This window comes from Phyllobates terribilis, unplaced genomic scaffold (assembly GCF_046119375.1).
Source record: "Phyllobates terribilis strain yellow unplaced genomic scaffold, ASM4611937v1 Scaffold_11__3_contigs__length_659146591, whole genome shotgun sequence".
Taxonomy (NCBI): domain Eukaryota; kingdom Metazoa; phylum Chordata; class Amphibia; order Anura; family Dendrobatidae; genus Phyllobates; species Phyllobates terribilis.
The window spans coordinates 612,310,274-612,319,924 of NW_027362771.1; the positions used below are offsets into that span (position 1 = coordinate 612,310,274).

The 9,651-nt window shown below is 46.8% G+C and overlaps 1 non-coding gene across 1 annotated transcript; it reads left to right on the forward strand.

Moving 5' to 3' along the window:
* The first annotated feature begins 1,198 nt into the window (after window positions 1-1,198).
* On the forward strand, window positions 1,199-1,280 carry TRNAL-AAG (transfer RNA leucine (anticodon AAG)). Its single transcript has one exon. It is a non-coding gene; the product is annotated as a tRNA-Leu (tRNA).
* Window positions 1,281-9,651: the final 8,371 nt, after the last annotated feature.

Genomic DNA, 9,651 nt, shown 5'->3' on the forward strand with positions numbered 1-9,651 from the left:
ACTTAGTAAAAAGGAAGGAAAGGTAGGATGTTCTAAAGGAGAGAAATGTCAAGGAAGCATGGGAGATTTTTCTAAATTAAATTCTCACTGCACAAGCAATAACATTCCAGTACAGAAGGAAGAATGGAAAGCATTTAAGGACACCAGGATGGCAAAATACTGATCTTAAAAACTTGCTAAAAAGGAACAAAGAAATGAATATCAAATGGAAAGAAGGGTTCATATCTAAAGAAGAATGTAATGCTGTCTTCAGGGAAAGCTGGGCTAGCGTTAGAAGAGCTAGAGCCAGTAATGAAGTGAGGCTTGCAAGAGAGACCAAAAGCAATAAGAAAGGATTTTGGAAGTAAGTAAAAGAAAACCCAAAGATGCTATAGGATTTTTACAGGATGAAAAGGGTAAAGTGGTCAAAAATGATGTTGAGAAGACTGAACTTTTAAATTCCTATTTTGCTTCTGTTTTCTCTAAGAAAGCAAATGTAACATCAAGTGATCTTCAACGTGCTGTGGAAGAAAAGGGACATGTGAACAAGTCATACGTATGAAAACTGCATATGAGTGGTCATGTTGGCTTTAGGCATCAGAATTAATTACATAATTTACCATCTATGCTACATCCATGTCAGTTCAATCAATGATCAACCATTCTCAAAATTTGCCAAAATCAATCTTGATCAAAAGAAGTCTAACTGCTAGCTCATATCCCTGCTGCCTTTTTAGGGTTATAAATACAGGATAAGCAGAGTGATTAGCAAATATAAACAGAGCCATGCGGCTTCTGCTGCTTTCCAGTAAGTCACCCTAGTGATGGATTCACAGCTACACTGCTCTGCACTGCTGTATAATGTCTACCTTGCTGCTGCTTCTGATTATCTGTTACGTACAGGCAGGGGTGTAGGAATCCTTCATGTTTGAGTGTCCTGTATATGGGAGATGATAGCAAGTAATCTATACCACCTAATTCAGTGATATCTAAAAATTAGCGGATGAGCCAACAGAGGAAAGATTAGTAAAATATCTGCATACAAGGCATATGTTTTGTAAAATCGTGCCCCAGAGTCAATGTTCAATACAAATCCCTGATAACTACGTTGCTCAAGCATAATACCACTTGTATTTTTGTCTAATTGGATATACAATGTTTTCTGCCATTTAAATCATTAGTATATTTCTGAATTAAATAAGTTTTAACATCTGTATGAGGTAGTGTGGCCGAGCGGTCTAAGGCGCTGGATTAAGGCTCCAGTCTCTCTGGAGGAGTGGGTTCAAATCCCACCGCTGCCATTATTTATTTGGATCTAATTTTAACCAAAAATGAGGAAACGGTTGAGGAAGTAAAGGTGATGGAGAATTTAGGAGGCAGTGATCATGCTATCCTATCATTTTGTACTACATAAGGAGGAAAACCTGCGAAAACTGAGATTTTAAGATTGGACTGTAGAAAGGCAGTTTCTAATGGACTCAGTAAAAAGAAAGGAAAGGTAGGATGTTCTAAAGGAGAGAAATGTCAAGGAAGGATGGGAAATTTTTGCTAAATTCAATTCTCACTGCACAAGCAATAACAATCCCGAAAAGAAGGAAGAACGGAAAGCATTTATGGAGACCAGGATGGCTAAATACTGAACTTTAAAACTTGCTAAAAAGGAACAAAGAAATGAATATCAAGTGGAAAGAAGGGTTCATATCTAAAGAAGAATATAATGCTGTCTGCAGGGAAAGCTGGGCTAGCGTTAGAAGAGCTAAAGCCAGTAATGAATTGAGGCTTGCAAGAGAGACCAAAAGCAATAAGAAAGGATTTTGGAAGTAAGTCAAAAGCTAAAGAAAAGCCAAAGATGCTATAGGATTTTTACAGGATGAAAAGGGTAAAGTGGTCAAAAATGATGTTGAGAAGACTGAACTTTTAAATTCCTATTTTGCTTCTGTGTTCTCAAAGAAAGCAAATGTAACATCAAGTGATCTTCACTGTGCTGCAGAAGAAAAGGAACATGTGAACAAGTCTATGAAAACTGCATATGAGTGGTCATGTTGGCTTTAGGCATCAGAATTAATTACATCACTTACCACCTATATTACATCCATGTCAGTTCAATCAATTATCAACCATTCTCAAAATTTGCCAAAATCAGTCTGGGTCAAAAGAAGTCTAACTGCTAGCTCATATCCCTGCTGCCTTTTAAGGGCTATGTATACAGGATGAGCAGAGTGATTAGCTAATATAAACAGAGCCATGCTGCTTCTGCTGCTTTCTAGTAAGTCACCCTAGTGATGGATTCACAGCTACACTGCTCTGCACTGCTGTATAATGTCTTCCTTGCTGCTGCTTCTGATTATCTGTTACGTACAGGCCGGGGTGTAGGAATCCTACATGTTTGAGTGTCCTGTATATGGGAGATCATAGCAGGTAATCTATACCACCTAATTCAGTGATATCTAAAAATTAGCGGATGAGCCAACAGAGGAAAGATTAGTAAAATGTCTGGATACAAGTCATATGTTTTGTAAAATGGTGCCCCAGAGTCAAAGTACAAACAAATCCCTGATAACTACGTTGCTGTTGCATAATAACTAGTGTTGAGCGAACATGCTCGACACTGCTCGGTACTCGCCCAAGCATCACGCTTCTCGGGATGTTTGGCTAGCACCGAGCATTTCCGGGTTACTCGGGCGGGAGCTCAGGTCTCCGCCCTGCATGTTTGGCGCTCTGTACAGAGCCAATGAACATGCAGGGATTGCCAGCCAGTCACTGTAATGCCGCAGCCATGTTGTTTGTGGGCATTACAGTGATTGGCTTGCCGCACAGCGTCACCTCGAGTATTTAAAACCGGGCGCCGCCATCTTGGACACAGTCGCTCCGGATCAGACAGTGTAGGGACAGCGCTGCTGATTTAGGGAGAGATATATCCTGCAAAATAGTTAGTGTAGGGTCTGTAAAGGCAGCCAGATCAAACAAACAGTTATTCTCAGGACTAATATCCATCCCAGGTATATCAGGCAGGCAGGCAGGCTGTATAGGAGACGCAGTGGTTATACCAGCAAACACTGCATTACAGTCCTGTGTGCTGCTCTTGTTGCTGAAATTGCTGGACTTAGCTCCAGGTCCCGGGGGCCAGGAAAAATCCTTTTTTTTTTATCTAAATCCTCTTTTTTTTTCCTCCTTCACAATGTACAAATACCCATCTTATTAACCTTTTGGTGTCCACCCCTCCCCCCCCCCCCAAAAAAAAAGTGTGCCTCTGATTTTTCAGACACAAATATATCTGATGAAAATAGTCTGGTGTAGGCCAGAGAAATAGAAGTGTGGTTTTGCAGTTCTATGGGCCGTTTGTATCTAAAAAAAACAGTTTGAGTGTGTCGCTCACTGTTCAGCCGCAAATATATATATATTTTAAAAAGCCTGGTATACACCAGTAAATTATTACTGTGGTTTTGATGTTCCACGGTAAAACATCTCTATTATCCTGTTTTTGGCATTTTTTGCTGTATAAAAATAATAATAGTGTCTCCCTAATTTTTCAGACACAAATATATCTGTTGAAAATAGTCTGGTGTAGGCCAGAGAGACAGAAGTGTGCTTTTGCTGTTCCACGGTAAAAAATCTCTATTACCCTGCTTTTTGCATTTTTTGCTGTAAAAAAAAAAAAATAGTGTCTCCCTGATTTTTCAGACACAAATATATCTGTTGAAAATTGTCTGGTGTAGGCCCGAGAAATACAAGTGTGGTTTTGCAGTTCCACGGTACAAACCTCTGTATTATCCACTTTTGGGCCATTTGTATCTAAAAAAAACAGTTTGAGGGTGTCGCTCACTGTTCAGCCGCAAATATATATATATTTTAAAAAGCCTGGTATACACCAGTAAATTATTACTGTGGTTTTGCTGTTCCACGGTAAAAAATCTCTATTATTCAGGTTTTGGTAGTTTTTTCCGTAAAGAAAAACTGTAGTGTCTCCTGACTGTTGTGACACAAAAATATATCTGTTGAAAATAGTCTTGTGTAGGCCCGACATCCCAGTGTGGTTTCGCAGTTAAATGGGTCAAATCGCTGTACTATCCAGTTTTGGGCCTTTGGTATCTAAAAAAAAAGCAGTTTGAGTGTGTCGCTCACTGTTCAGCCGCAAATATCTCCATTTAAAAAAGTGTGGTATACCCCAGTAAACAATAACTGTGGTTTTCCTCTTCCACGGTTCTAATCTACTCTTTATTACCCTTTTTCCATTGATAGTGCAAGTGTAAGCTATTTTACTTCATTTACAATGGGCAAGGCGCGTGGCAAGGGACGTGGAAGTGGATGTTCTGGTGATGGTTCGTGCAGAGGACGGGGCCGTGGCCAAGGTGAAAATGTGCCACAACCAACAGCCACATCTTCTCGCTCCCACTTCTTGACCAAATTACTAGGGAAGCACAGAACAACACCAGTATTGAGAACTGATCTGTGTGAACAGGTTATTAATTGGATAGCAGACAATACTTCCAGTTACCTCGGCACCACCACCTCCGGTCTGTCTTCCACACGGTCAACTCTTAGTAGCCGTGAGTCTCGACTGCATACTCCTCCTCACCCTGATGCTCCTTCCTCCCACCATGCCGAGTGTCGTCAGACAGCAAGTGATCCCACACTTGGACACTCTGAAGAGCTGTTCACTGGTCCATTTCCATATTTGGGCCCCTCGCCTGATACGCTTGAAGTGGTGGAAGAGGAGATCCCATGTTGCGATGCCCAAATATTTGAAAAGCCACGGCCACAGGAAGTCGACGTTGGCATTCTGTCACAAGAGGTGGACGATAACGAGACTCAATTGCCAGGAAGTGAGGAGGAGGATCGTGGTGCGCAAATGGAAGAGGAGGAGGTGGTGGATGATCTAGTAATTGACCCAACGTGGAAGGAGGACATGCAGAGTGAGGCCAGCAGCACGCAGGGGGAGGGAGGCAGAGTACCCCAACATGCAGGAAGAAGCAGTGTGGTGGCCGCAGACAGAAGGCAGGCAACCGTTCCCCGTAACACCAACACGAGGGACATTGCCAGTACAAGCAGTAGGTCTTCCAGAGTCTGGAATTTTTTTAAAGACTCTGCTGATAACCCCAAAAAGGCCATATGTTCCACCTGCCATGCCAGCATCAGCAGGGGTGACAAAACTACCAGCCTGACCACCACCAGCATGATCAGGCACATGGCAGCAAAGCACCCGACTTTGTGGGGCGAAACCCAGGGTCCACGACCAGTGTCAGCGGGTGTCACCACAGCTTCTTCCACTGTTGTGCGTGCAATAGAACCCCCTGTTGTGTGTGCAAGGCAATCCCCTGTCCATACTGCATGTAAAGATGCCCCCTCCTCTCAGTCTTCACTTGTTATGGCAGTTTCTCAAGAAACAGCATCAACGTCCACGTCCACGTCCCACCGCATCGTTCAATTGTCCATATCCCAGACCTTTGAACGAAAGCGGAAATTTGCAGCTAACGCCCCACAGGCCACAGTCCTAAATTCACACATTTCACGACTGCTTGCATTGGAAATGCTGCCTTTCAGGCTGGTGGAGACGGAATCCTTCCGCAATCTTATGGCGGTGGCCGTCCCTCGGTACTCGGTCCCCAGCCGACACTATTTTGCCCGGTGTGCCATCCCCGCACTACACAAGCATCTGCCGTGAACTCAACAACGCAGTTGCTGGGAGAGTCCACCTGACAACGGACACGTGGACAAGTGCTTGTGGCCAGGGATGGTACATCTCTCTGACGGCACACAGGGTAAACATAGTGGAAGCCGGGACCCAGTCGGACCTTGGGACGGAACACATCCTCCCCACACCGAGGATTGCGGGCCCTATGTCAGGCAGAGTTGCCCCCACAGTGTACAGCTCCTGCGCATCCTCCTCCTCCTCCTCATGTTCAGCCTCCATCTCAGATATCACCACATCAGTTACAAGCTGGAAGCAATGCAGTACTGCCTCCGCCAAGCGGCAACAGGCTGTGCTGAAACTCATAAGCTTAGGTGATAAACCTCACACTGCTTGTGAGTTGTGGACAGCTGTGAAAGAGCAGGCAGATCTGTGGCTGAGACCGCTGAACCTACATCCCGGCATGGTCATGTGTGACAATGGCCGTAACCTGGTGGAGGCTCTGAGGCGAGGTGAGATCACACACGTACCATGCCTAGCTCATGTGCTTAACCTCGTGGTTCAGCGGTTTCTTAAATCGTACCCCGAGTTGCCAGATCTGCTCGTGAAAGTACGCAGCCTGTCAGCTCATTTTCGCAAGTCGGCTGCAGCTTCCGCCGCCCTTGCTGTGTTGCAGCAGCGTTTGCAGCTTCCAGCACACCGACTGGTGTGTGATGTCCCCACACGTTGGAACTCTACCCTCCACATGTTGCAAAGGATTTGTGAGCAGAAGAGAGCAGTTGTGGAGTACCAGCTGCAACAAGGCTGTCGACATTCAGGTCAGACTCCACACATAAGACCTCAGGAGTGGACCTGGATGTCTGACATATGTACCATCCTGACAAACTTTGAGGAGGCCACCAAGATGGTGAGTGGCGATGACGCCATCATTAGTGTCAGCATCCCACTTGTCTGTCTTTTGCAACGCTCTCTGCAGAGAATTAAAGAGGAGGCATTGCAGCCAGAGTATGATGAGATGGATCAAGAAGCCGTAGCGGGCAGTTACACACAGCCCAGCCTCATCTCATCCCAACGTGCATTGGGGGACAATGAGGGAGAGGAGGAGGAGGAGGAGGAAGAACAGGAGCTGCTATCATGCGTTGTAGACGGTAGTACCTGTACAAGTGTCATACCGTCGCTTCAGCGTGGGTGGCCTGAGGACAGGGGGGAGGAGTAAGGGGTGGAGGTGGAGGAGAGCATGGTCAGTCGTCATCTTGGTGAGGACACGGAAAACTTGCCCGTTACCAGTCTGGCACGCATGGCTGACTTTATGTTACGCTGCCTTAACCGTGACCCTCGCGTTGTCAAAATGTTGGGTGACAGTCATTACTGGTTGGTGACACTTGTAGACCCCCGCTACAAGGAGAACTTTCACTCTCTTATTCCTGAGGGGGAGAGGTCTACAAAAATGGGGCAGTACCAGAAGGCCCTTGCTGCAGAACACGCTAGCGGCAGAACTCACAGTTCATTGCCCAACCAAGGCGTACAGGCGAGAGAGATGCAACTCCAATCCAGCAGAGGCAGGGGAACACTGTCAACGTTCTGGGACAGTTTTCTGACACCCGACCAGCTTACAGGCCCTGAGGCGCGGGGTACTCTCACAAGGAGTGGAAAGTTTCAAAAGATGGTGAGGGAGTACCTTGCCGATTGTACCAGCGTCCTCCGTGATTCCTCTGTGCCTTTTAATTATTGGGTATCCAAGCTGGACACTTGGAATGAACTCGCTCAGTACGCCTTGGAGGTCCTGGCCTGCCCTGCCGCTATTGTGTTATCGGAGCGTATTTTTAGTGCCGCTGGGGGAATTATAACTGATGAGCGCACTCGCCTGTCAACTGACAATGATGACAAGCTGACCCTTATCAAAATGAACAAGGGCTGGATTGGGCCAGACTTCTCATCACCACCAAATGACAGCAGAGTAACATAAAGTCAAATCCACTGTGTTATTTCGGGAGGTGTATTCACATGCACCGCTTCACACCCACACATGGGTATACGCTTCCTCATTTCGGCTGTTTTATCATCTTCTCCTTATCCTCAGCCTCCACCACCACTATACCACCAGGGTGCTAGCATTGCAAGTTCCTCCTTCCTTATTTTTGGCAGTTTTGCTTGCAAGGCATAAGCAAATACTATGGGACACCCACTCCCCAATAATGTGACTTATGTTTGTAATATGCTCTACTGCATGGCTCTTGTAAGGGGCATTGCAAGTTGCTCCATCCTAATTTTTGGCAGCTTTTGCTTGAAAAGCATAAGCAAATACCATGGGACACCCACTCCCCAATAATGGGACTTATGTTTGTAATATGCTGTACTGCATGTGACGCGCCCCCTGTGCCGTGAGTACACGTGTGTGGGATACCCGGTGCCGGGTCTCTGGGGTCTGTAGTCTCCGTGGCGGTGACCCGGTCCCGTGGCTCAGGCTGGTCAAACCATTGGCAGTCTTTCTTAGGTTTTGAGGTTAATTGTCCGACTACGCCACCCGTGGATTGCGGTCAGGGAGTACCACCGCTGCGAGGCAGACCACTGAGGCTGGTGTTGTGTGCGCAGCATAGAATGGGATAACTCCCCTCGGGAGGAGTATAGTCTCAGGGCAGTGAGTGTGGATGATGGGGGTGATGGTGCACGAGCGCAGCAGGAATGACTCAGAGTCTTTGCAGTGCAGTTCAGGGTCTTTACTCATGATTATAAGGTAGACCCTCCCGGGAGTACTGGCTAGCATAAGAGGCCTGGTTAGTCTGTGAGCAAGCAGGAGTTCCCCTGGCCAGGTGGAGTTGTAGGCCTCCCCGTCTGTCTGCACTCTTCCTGGCTACCTTGCTGTAAGCGGGTAGAAGTAGCCCACGTCCCTGAGTGTACCATGTAGTGCTCACCCGTATGGCTGGTGACTTGGGGCCTTCTGTTAGCCTCCGCTCCACGACGGCGGTGCTGGTCCCTTGCTTGTGACTGAGCCTCCGGGCTTCTATGGCCAGAGGACCTGAAATCCACTGCCGGCTGGTTTCTGCTGCTGGATATATAAGTCCTCACAGCTTTGGACTCCTGTGTCCGGTTCCTATTGTCTTCTGCCAGGGCGAGCTCTGCTCAGCTTCCAGCCACTGGTCTTTAGCTCCTAGCTCCTACAGGGCTCCTTGCTGTTACTTTCCCTTGCTCTCACTCTGACTCTCACTGTTCTCTGACTCACTCAACCCCACTCCAGATCCAGTTTATAAGGGCAGAATTCTCCCCTCCCAGGACTTGGGCAGGAGGATGTTGCATGTTTAAGGGATCCTGACCAGGAAACCTCCCACTTGCTCTCCGACGTAATATCTCTATTACTGTGGTGACCAGACCCCTGGGGTGCCACACAAGGCTCTTGTAATGGGCATTGCAGTTCCTCATAATTTTTGGAAAGCCTTCCATTCACTGCTTAGGCCAACAGTGCACGGGAGACCCAGTTGCTATAAATGGAAAAAAAGGTTTAGTTAACGCCCTCTGACCTCCATGTCATTTCCAAGGGGCATTGGAGTGGCTCGAAATTTTTGGTAGGCATTGCACTCACTGTATGCCCTATAACTGTGTATCCGAACAGCTCCTTTTGTTACAGAAACATATCCTACAAGACATATCTGGTTGACTGGCCTGATATTGATGTGAATGGTACCTGTTCCTCCTGCTCTTTCTCCTTTGCCACCACCTCATCCATCATTTATCACCTGAAGCTTTGTTTTAATGGGAGTCATAGAACTAGGATAGTAGCAGGAAAACATCTAGCAATCCTCGGAGGAGGTAGGATATGCGTCAAAACGCGGACCACCTCAGGCCTAGCCGCTACTACATACATGCGCTTGCATTCCAAGAAAACAAAGCAGATGCTAACTTCTATCATCATCATCATGCTCCTCACCTTGGCACTCTCAACTCCCCTGATGGAGAAGCCAGGGCCCACCGGAGGAGTCTGGTTCTCTGGTGGGCTCGTCCAATGCTGCCCTAAAGCAGGACAGGCTAATAAAAGTGTGGGGGAAGGT